Here is an 11,404-nt window from a genome sequence, read left to right as displayed (position 1 = left end):
ACAAACAAACATCTAAAAACACTAGCAAACAAGTGAAATAACAAGAAAAAAATAATAATAATAAAAAAAATCAAAATTAAAAGACTATTGCAATAACAAAATCTAAAATAAAGTAACTAACTAAATATCTAAAATAAAGGAACTAAACTAAAAATCTAAAATTAAGCAACTAAACAAAAAATCTCAAATTAAGTAACTAAACAAAAAAATCTAAAATTTAGCAAATAACTCAAAATAATATGACTATTGCAATGCGTGCAATATTGACACCAATCCCCGGCAACGGCGCCAATTTGTTGAAAGTATTTGTGGGTAAATATTTTCGGTAGTATATCGTATCCACAGGGATTGGTTAATATCACTGCCGTTCTATAGTTAGTTATTTTGAGTGAGAAAAAGTAATTGGATTTGTTTTATGATTATGATACTATCAAATTTAAACAATAATTTAAATGCAAATAATGAACGTTTGTTAACGATTAGGGAAATATGTTGAGCTTTAGGGTTCATCAACCTATTCCTATACAATTTATCAATTAATTCACAATTGAACAATCATTTGAATTAATATCTTCACTTATCCTCAAATATGATTCCATGTCTGCAAATCAAATTAGATAGACTTTTACCGGTATGAGATTCAATCTCTCTAAATATCAATATCGATAAGAGTAATAAGGAACGATAATTATGAAAACTCAATCACAATTCCATCTCTGCAAATTGAGATTGAATCAATATAGTAACCTAGGGCAAAAGTTAGAATCTTTTCTTTCGATCAAAGACTCCACAATGATTTAAAATAAAAACAAGGTTTCTTATTGATAATAAATTCAAACAATTGTTCATAGGAAAGAATCAATGGTATTGTATATTCATAGGTTAACTACTACCTTAAACTCAACAAGAGGAAGTTAGCTCTCCATAGACATGAAGAACACACAAGAATTAATAGAGGGATTCATCTTCATCAACGGAATGTCTTCGATTGGTAAAGATTTGGCCTTCGATTGTTGTTGTCGGCTTCAAACTCAGAATGCTCTCCTAATTTCACTCACAAAAGATCTGCCCTTTACTTGGAAGCTAGGGCTTTTATTTATAAGTTTTGGGCTTTTAACGTCGAGGCCGCGGCGCGGAAACGGATGAACGCGGCGCGACACAAAACAGAGACTTTTTCGCGGCTCCAGCTAGAACTCCCGCGGCGCGCCCTTGTCAAACTTTGTCTTCTTGCTTTGCCTTTGAGACTTCTAGCTATCTCTCTTCCTCATGTTCTTGTAAAGCTCCTTTTCAGCTCCAAACCTGCATCAATAGTACCCACAAGTGATTCGATTTGCTTTACACATGAACTAAACTTATTCAGTTCAATTCTTACTAAAAACCTATGGATCTATCACAATTTGCATTAATTTAGAAAAGAAATTACTTATATTAACACATGAATTTACCATTAATTCACTCCTAGCAAACTCTCCCCAACTTAGAGCTTTGTTTGTCCCTAAACAAAATTACTTACCTCCGACAAAACATACCAACATTCATGCAACAAGTTTTTCAAAAAGGTTTCTCAAGTGGTTCAACTGAGCAGCCAAGTCAAATACTCCTCCTCTTCCTGCAAACTCTGAACATACACACGAAACAAATTTTGAAAGCAAATTACCTCCAGAAGTTCAAAACATTACACAATTGTAATTGAATCAGCACTAATCACTCTCATCAAAAAGTATGATGAACAACAGAGGGGTTCAACACTCATTCAAACAATTAAATCAACAAGGATCCATATCATACATTCACCAAATTGTTAGCATCAAGTCCTGTGGAATCTGAGAATCAGAAGGTCTTTCTAGGGTTGTAATGCGGTTTAGATTCAAAGAAAAGAAGATAATCAATGGTTGTTCCTAATCTAGGGAAGCATCCAAATCATAACTCATTCCTCCTTCTCTATAACTTTGGCTTTCTCACCCGGTCATCTTTTCTCTTTCGTAGCTCGGTTTTTCTTTTTCACTCTTTTTTTTTTCAACAACCGTTATATTCAAACGTTGTTCTTCTTTTTTTTTCATATATAATTTTTTTTCGAGCTACGAATTTCTTTTGTCCTTCACCGCTTACCACTTGTACTTACTTTTCTTTGGATTGTGATTCTCCCCAACTTGGAGATCAACCTGCACTTAGATTATGTGAATGCTCCCCTACTTTCTAAGAAAGGTCAAAGAGAAAACACATCACCAAATTTTATGGTTGATGGTTCGAAACAAAACTTTTTATTGAGATCAAAACTCACCAGGTATTTTCCTTGGTGCATATTATGATGCTTATCTTGACCTCAGGCTCAAAGAATGGTTAGCAAAGGATCACACTCTCACAGAAGAAAATAAGTTTTACGTTGGAATAAGCTAAAAGAATTCTCAGATTCAAACAAGTGCCTAAATCACTTTCACAGATTTCCACAAACGATGCAACAAACGGTTTAGCATGATACAAACAAGTCAAAACAATTGATGGTCTCCTGCATATAGTAAACAATGGAAAGTTTTCCTCACAATGGTTAAGGCTAAGCTGATCCAACAAAAATAATGTACCATAAAGAACTTCTGTCAGTATTTACTAACAACCTATGTTTCATGCACATACTAGGAGTTTGAGTTTGAAAATTCATACCTGCCTTGTCACTTATTGAAAAAGAAAGTGAAAACTTAATTTTTTTTTTCAAAAAATTTCACTCACTACCACTTTCACGCATGTTGCTCCATTGTTGGTACTTTGCTTGAGATTTTCATTATGCTGTGGGACTACTCATTCTAAACTGGGGACAAATAACAAACATAAAAGCATAAAATTGAAAAATGCAAAAGAGTAAATCCACCCCCAAACTTGAACTAAACATTGACCTCAATGTTTCAGAACAAGTCCGAGAGGGTTGACTCACAAGGGGTATTGCCATATCAATTGATTCTTCCTAGCTTTCACCAGAAAGGTCCCCTTATTATTTCCTGAAATAAAAATAAACAAAACAAAATAAAACATTAGAAGTGTGGGTTACCTCCCACGAAGTGCCTCATTTAACGTCACATGGCTTGGCGGTTCATGGTTGAATCATCAACCATTGTCTCTTTTCCTTGGTACTTTTCTTACCAATGTGAAACCCCAAAAGTATTTAAAGTTTGCTTGTTTGATTTCTTCATCCTTAAATCTTACCACTTCAACTCGCGATCTCTCTTCCTTCATTTGTTTTTTCCTCTCCTCAAGAGAGATGACCTCCTTATCCGTTAATTTCTCCATCGGTGAGAACCTATCCTTGATGAATTTGACAAATTTTGGCTTTAACTCTAAACCTTCTAAGAATGGGATGGTGATTTGCAAACGGCTAAACATTTTCACTGGCCGAAAGTAATGACTCTCATTCCCTTCTTTATTAGGAACTTGTATAGGAAGTAATTTCAATGAGAGTTTATGCTCCTTTGCATTACTACTCTTCTTCAACTCTAAGTCCACCATATTCTCTTTTGAAAAAGTTTCAACTTTTGAAGTTTCTAACTCATTCATGACTTCTTTGATTATATCCTCCTTTTTTGTTCCTTCGACTAACACATCATCTACTTTTTTAGGAGGTCTTGGATAAGGTAGATTTATTGAGGGCTCATACGCACTTTCTATATTTTTCTTGATGTTTATATGCTCTATATTATCCTTTTCAGCAACATCTTCCTTGTCATCATCATTGTTTTCAATTTCCTCATCAATCACTTTTACACTCCTTATAGAAGTAGCATTGCAGGTTTTTACACAAGTCATAGGGTTTTGAAAAGTTGAGACTTGACTTACGTTTTGCTCGGTGAAGAGTTTGGTAAGTTGAACATCTTGCGTTTCCCGGTTTTGTTGAATGGCTAAAGAGAATTCCATGAATTGATTCATGGTTTCCTCTAACTCAGTGGGTCCTCTTTGATAACCTTGATTATAGTGTGAAAACCCTTGTTGTTGGTATTCATGGTTAGCCATATGATACTCCATTGCATCTTCCGCTGTGCACCATCCAATATCATGAAACTCATTAACTTGAGGTGTGAATTGTGACACACTTTGAAGGAGATACTCCATTTGTTGAGTTAGGATCTCGTTTTGAGCATGAATCACAACATTTATATTTGGGTCCCACATTCCGACAAACAAACATCTAAAAACACTAGCAAACAAGTGAAATAACAAGAAAAAAATAATAATAATAAAAAAAATCAAAATTAAAAGACTATTGCAATAACAAAATCTAAAATAAAGTAACTAACTAAATATCTAAAATAAAGGAACTAAACTAAAAATCTAAAATTAAGCAACTAAACAAAAAATCTCAAATTAAGTAACTAAACAAAAAAATCTAAAATTTAGCAAATAACTCAAAATAATATGACTATTGCAATGCGTGCAATATTGACACCAATCCCCGGCAACGGCGCCAATTTGTTGAAAGTATTTGTGGGTAAATATTTTCGGTAGTATATCGTATCCACAGGGATTGGTTAATATCACTGCCGTTCTATAGTTAGTTATTTTGAGTGAGAAAAAGTAATTGGATTTGTTTTATGATTATGATACTATCAAATTTAAACAATAATTTAAATGCAAATAATGAACGTTTGTTAACGATTAGGGAAATATGTTGAGCTTTAGGGTTCATCAACCTATTCCTATACAATTTATCAATTAATTCACAATTGAACAATCATTTGAATTAATATCTTCACTTATCCTCAAATATGATTCCATGTCTGCAAATCAAATTAGATAGACTTTTACCGGTATGAGATTCAATCTCTCTAAATATCAATATCGATAAGAGTAATAAGGAACGATAATTATGAAAACTCAATCACAATTCCATCTCTGCAAATTGAGATTGAATCAATATAGTAACCTAGGGCAAAAGTTAGAATCTTTTCTTTCGATCAAAGACTCCACAATGATTTAAAATAAAAACAAGGTTTCTTATTGATAATAAATTCAAACAATTGTTCATAGGAAAGAATCAATGGTATTGTATATTCATAGGTTAACTACTACCTTAAACTCAACAAGAGGAAGTTAGCTCTCCATAGACATGAAGAACACACAAGAATTAATAGAGGGATTCATCTTCATCAACGGAATGTCTTCGATTGGTAAAGATTTGGCCTTCGATTGTTGTTGTCGGCTTCAAACTCAGAATGCTCTCCTAATTTCACTCACAAAAGATCTGCCCTTTACTTGGAAGCTAGGGCTTTTATTTATAAGTTTTGGGCTTTTAACGTCGAGGCCGCGGCGCGGAAACGGATGAACGCGGCGCGACACAAAACAGAGACTTTTTCGCGGCTCCAGCTAGAACTCCCGCGGCGCGCCCTTGTCAAACTTTGTCTTCTTGCTTTGCCTTTGAGACTTCTAGCTATCTCTCTTCCTCATGTTCTTGTAAAGCTCCTTTTCAGCTCCAAACCTGCATCAATAGTACCCACAAGTGATTCGATTTGCTTTACACATGAACTAAACTTATTCAGTTCAATTCTTACTAAAAACCTATGGATCTATCACAATTTGCATTAATTTAGAAAAGAAATTACTTATATTAACACATGAATTTACCATTAATTCACTCCTAGCAAACTCTCCCCAACTTAGAGCTTTGTTTGTCCCTAAACAAAATTACTTACCTCCGACAAAACATACCAACATTCATGCAACAAGTTTTTCAAAAAGGTTTCTCAAGTGGTTCAACTGAGCAGCCAAGTCAAATACTCCTCCTCTTCCTGCAAACTCTGAACATACACACGAAACAAATTTTGAAAGCAAATTACCTCCAGAAGTTCAAAACATTACACAATTGTAATTGAATCAGCACTAATCACTCTCATCAAAAAGTATGATGAACAACAGAGGGGTTCAACACTCATTCAAACAATTAAATCAACAAGGATCCATATCATACATTCACCAAATTGTTAGCATCAAGTCCTGTGGAATCTGAGAATCAGAAGGTCTTTCTAGGGTTGTAATGCGGTTTAGATTCAAAGAAAAGAAGATAATCAATGGTTGTTCCTAATCTAGGGAAGCATCCAAATCATAACTCATTCCTCCTTCTCTATAACTTTGGCTTTCTCACCCGGTCATCTTTTCTCTTTCGTAGCTCGGTTTTTCTTTTTCACTCTTTTTTTTTTCAACAACCGTTATATTCAAACGTTGTTCTTCTTTTTTTTTCATATATAATTTTTTTTCGAGCTACGAATTTCTTTTGTCCTTCACCGCTTACCACTTGTACTTACTTTTCTTTGGATTGTGATTCTCCCCAACTTGGAGATCAACCTGCACTTAGATTATGTGAATGCTCCCCTACTTTCTAAGAAAGGTCAAAGAGAAAACACATCACCAAATTTTATGGTTGATGGTTCGAAACAAAACTTTTTATTGAGATCAAAACTCACCAGGTATTTTCCTTGGTGCATATTATGATGCTTATCTTGACCTCAGGCTCAAAGAATGGTTAGCAAAGGATCACACTCTCACAGAAGAAAATAAGTTTTACGTTGGAATAAGCTAAAAGAATTCTCAGATTCAAACAAGTGCCTAAATCACTTTCACAGATTTCCACAAACGATGCAACAAACGGTTTAGCATGATACAAACAAGTCAAAACAATTGATGGTCTCCTGCATATAGTAAACAATGGAAAGTTTTCCTCACAATGGTTAAGGCTAAGCTGATCCAACAAAAATAATGTACCATAAAGAACTTCTGTCAGTATTTACTAACAACCTATGTTTCATGCACATACTAGGAGTTTGAGTTTGAAAATTCATACCTGCCTTGTCACTTATTGAAAAAGAAAGTGAAAACTTAATTTTTTTTTTCAAAAAATTTCACTCACTACCACTTTCACGCATGTTGCTCCATTGTTGGTACTTTGCTTGAGATTTTCATTATGCTGTGGGACTACTCATTCTAAACTGGGGACAAATAACAAACATAAAAGCATAAAATTGAAAAATGCAAAAGAGTAAATCCACCCCCAAACTTGAACTAAACATTGACCTCAATGTTTCAGAACAAGTCCGAGAGGGTTGACTCACAAGGGGTATTGCCATATCAATTGATTCTTCCTAGCTTTCACCAGAAAGGTCCCCTTATTATTTCCTGAAATAAAAATAAACAAAACAAAATAAAACATTAGAAGTGTGGGTTACCTCCCACGAAGTGCCTCATTTAACGTCACATGGCTTGGCGGTTCATGGTTGAATCATCAACCATTGTCTCTTTTCCTTGGTACTTTTCTTACCAATGTGAAACCCCAAAAGTATTTAAAGTTTGCTTGTTTGATTTCTTCATCCTTAAATCTTACCACTTCAACTCGCGATCTCTCTTCCTTCATTTGTTTTTTCCTCTCCTCAAGAGAGATGACCTCCTTATCCGTTAATTTCTCCATCGGTGAGAACCTATCCTTGATGAATTTGACAAATTTTGGCTTTAACTCTAAACCTTCTAAGAATGGGATGGTGATTTGCAAACGGCTAAACATTTTCACTGGCCGAAAGTAATGACTCTCATTCCCTTCTTTATTAGGAACTTGTATAGGAAGTAATTTCAATGAGAGTTTATGCTCCTTTGCATTACTACTCTTCTTCAACTCTAAGTCCACCATATTCTCTTTTGAAAAAGTTTCAACTTTTGAAGTTTCTAACTCATTCATGACTTCTTTGATTATATCCTCCTTTTTTGTTCCTTCGACTAACACATCATCTACTTTTTTAGGAGGTCTTGGATAAGGTAGATTTATTGAGGGCTCATACGCACTTTCTATATTTTTCTTGATGTTTATATGCTCTATATTATCCTTTTCAGCAACATCTTCCTTGTCATCATCATTGTTTTCAATTTCCTCATCAATCACTTTTACACTCCTTATAGAAGTAGCATTGCAGGTTTTTACACAAGTCATAGGGTTTTGAAAAGTTGAGACTTGACTTACGTTTTGCTCGGTGAAGAGTTTGGTAAGTTGAACATCTTGCGTTTCCCGGTTTTGTTGAATGGCTAAAGAGAATTCCATGAATTGATTCATGGTTTCCTCTAACTCAGTGGGTCCTCTTTGATAACCTTGATTATAGTGTGAAAACCCTTGTTGTTGGTATTCATGGTTAGCCATATGATACTCCATTGCATCTTCCGCTGTGCACCATCCAATATCATGAAACTCATTAACTTGAGGTGTGAATTGTGACACACTTTGAAGGAGATACTCCATTTGTTGAGTTAGGATCTCGTTTTGAGCATGAATCACAACATTTATATTTGGGTCCCACATTCCGACAAACAAACATCTAAAAACACTAGCAAACAAGTGAAATAACAAGAAAAAAATAATAATAATAAAAAAAATCAAAATTAAAAGACTATTGCAATAACAAAATCTAAAATAAAGTAACTAACTAAATATCTAAAATAAAGGAACTAAACTAAAAATCTAAAATTAAGCAACTAAACAAAAAATCTCAAATTAAGTAACTAAACAAAAAAATCTAAAATTTAGCAAATAACTCAAAATAATATGACTATTGCAATGCGTGCAATATTGACACCAATCCCCGGCAACGGCGCCAATTTGTTGAAAGTATTTGTGGGTAAATATTTTCGGTAGTATATCGTATCCACAGGGATTGGTTAATATCACTGCCGTTCTATAGTTAGTTATTTTGAGTGAGAAAAAGTAATTGGATTTGTTTTATGATTATGATACTATCAAATTTAAACAATAATTTAAATGCAAATAATGAACGTTTGTTAACGATTAGGGAAATATGTTGAGCTTTAGGGTTCATCAACCTATTCCTATACAATTTATCAATTAATTCACAATTGAACAATCATTTGAATTAATATCTTCACTTATCCTCAAATATGATTCCATGTCTGCAAATCAAATTAGATAGACTTTTACCGGTATGAGATTCAATCTCTCTAAATATCAATATCGATAAGAGTAATAAGGAACGATAATTATGAAAACTCAATCACAATTCCATCTCTGCAAATTGAGATTGAATCAATATAGTAACCTAGGGCAAAAGTTAGAATCTTTTCTTTCGATCAAAGACTCCACAATGATTTAAAATAAAAACAAGGTTTCTTATTGATAATAAATTCAAACAATTGTTCATAGGAAAGAATCAATGGTATTGTATATTCATAGGTTAACTACTACCTTAAACTCAACAAGAGGAAGTTAGCTCTCCATAGACATGAAGAACACACAAGAATTAATAGAGGGATTCATCTTCATCAACGGAATGTCTTCGATTGGTAAAGATTTGGCCTTCGATTGTTGTTGTCGGCTTCAAACTCAGAATGCTCTCCTAATTTCACTCACAAAAGATCTGCCCTTTACTTGGAAGCTAGGGCTTTTATTTATAAGTTTTGGGCTTTTAACGTCGAGGCCGCGGCGCGGAAACGGATGAACGCGGCGCGACACAAAACAGAGACTTTTTCGCGGCTCCAGCTAGAACTCCCGCGGCGCGCCCTTGTCAAACTTTGTCTTCTTGCTTTGCCTTTGAGACTTCTAGCTATCTCTCTTCCTCATGTTCTTGTAAAGCTCCTTTTCAGCTCCAAACCTGCATCAATAGTACCCACAAGTGATTCGATTTGCTTTACACATGAACTAAACTTATTCAGTTCAATTCTTACTAAAAACCTATGGATCTATCACAATTTGCATTAATTTAGAAAAGAAATTACTTATATTAACACATGAATTTACCATTAATTCACTCCTAGCAAACTCTCCCCAACTTAGAGCTTTGTTTGTCCCTAAACAAAATTACTTACCTCCGACAAAACATACCAACATTCATGCAACAAGTTTTTCAAAAAGGTTTCTCAAGTGGTTCAACTGAGCAGCCAAGTCAAATACTCCTCCTCTTCCTGCAAACTCTGAACATACACACGAAACAAATTTTGAAAGCAAATTACCTCCAGAAGTTCAAAACATTACACAATTGTAATTGAATCAGCACTAATCACTCTCATCAAAAAGTATGATGAACAACAGAGGGGTTCAACACTCATTCAAACAATTAAATCAACAAGGATCCATATCATACATTCACCAAATTGTTAGCATCAAGTCCTGTGGAATCTGAGAATCAGAAGGTCTTTCTAGGGTTGTAATGCGGTTTAGATTCAAAGAAAAGAAGATAATCAATGGTTGTTCCTAATCTAGGGAAGCATCCAAATCATAACTCATTCCTCCTTCTCTATAACTTTGGCTTTCTCACCCGGTCATCTTTTCTCTTTCGTAGCTCGGTTTTTCTTTTTCACTCTTTTTTTTTTCAACAACCGTTATATTCAAACGTTGTTCTTCTTTTTTTTTCATATATAATTTTTTTTCGAGCTACGAATTTCTTTTGTCCTTCACCGCTTACCACTTGTACTTACTTTTCTTTGGATTGTGATTCTCCCCAACTTGGAGATCAACCTGCACTTAGATTATGTGAATGCTCCCCTACTTTCTAAGAAAGGTCAAAGAGAAAACACATCACCAAATTTTATGGTTGATGGTTCGAAACAAAACTTTTTATTGAGATCAAAACTCACCAGGTATTTTCCTTGGTGCATATTATGATGCTTATCTTGACCTCAGGCTCAAAGAATGGTTAGCAAAGGATCACACTCTCACAGAAGAAAATAAGTTTTACGTTGGAATAAGCTAAAAGAATTCTCAGATTCAAACAAGTGCCTAAATCACTTTCACAGATTTCCACAAACGATGCAACAAACGGTTTAGCATGATACAAACAAGTCAAAACAATTGATGGTCTCCTGCATATAGTAAACAATGGAAAGTTTTCCTCACAATGGTTAAGGCTAAGCTGATCCAACAAAAATAATGTACCATAAAGAACTTCTGTCAGTATTTACTAACAACCTATGTTTCATGCACATACTAGGAGTTTGAGTTTGAAAATTCATACCTGCCTTGTCACTTATTGAAAAAGAAAGTGAAAACTTAATTTTTTTTTTCAAAAAATTTCACTCACTACCACTTTCACGCATGTTGCTCCATTGTTGGTACTTTGCTTGAGATTTTCATTATGCTGTGGGACTACTCATTCTAAACTGGGGACAAATAACAAACATAAAAGCATAAAATTGAAAAATGCAAAAGAGTAAATCCACCCCCAAACTTGAACTAAACATTGACCTCAATGTTTCAGAACAAGTCCGAGAGGGTTGACTCACAAGGGGTATTGCCATATCAATTGATTCTTCCTAGCTTTCACCAGAAAGGTCCCCTTATTATTTCCTGAAATAAAAATAAACAAAACAAAATAAAACATTAGAAGTGTGGGTTACCTCCCACGAAGTGCCTCATTTAACGTCACATGGCTTGGCGGTTCAT

This window comes from Vicia villosa, linkage group LG5, assembly GCF_029867415.1.
Source record: "Vicia villosa cultivar HV-30 ecotype Madison, WI linkage group LG5, Vvil1.0, whole genome shotgun sequence".
NCBI classification, from domain to species: Eukaryota; Viridiplantae; Streptophyta; class Magnoliopsida; order Fabales; family Fabaceae; genus Vicia; species Vicia villosa.
The sequence above is the reverse complement of the archived record's forward strand: the minus strand, read 5'-3'. Positions refer to the sequence as shown.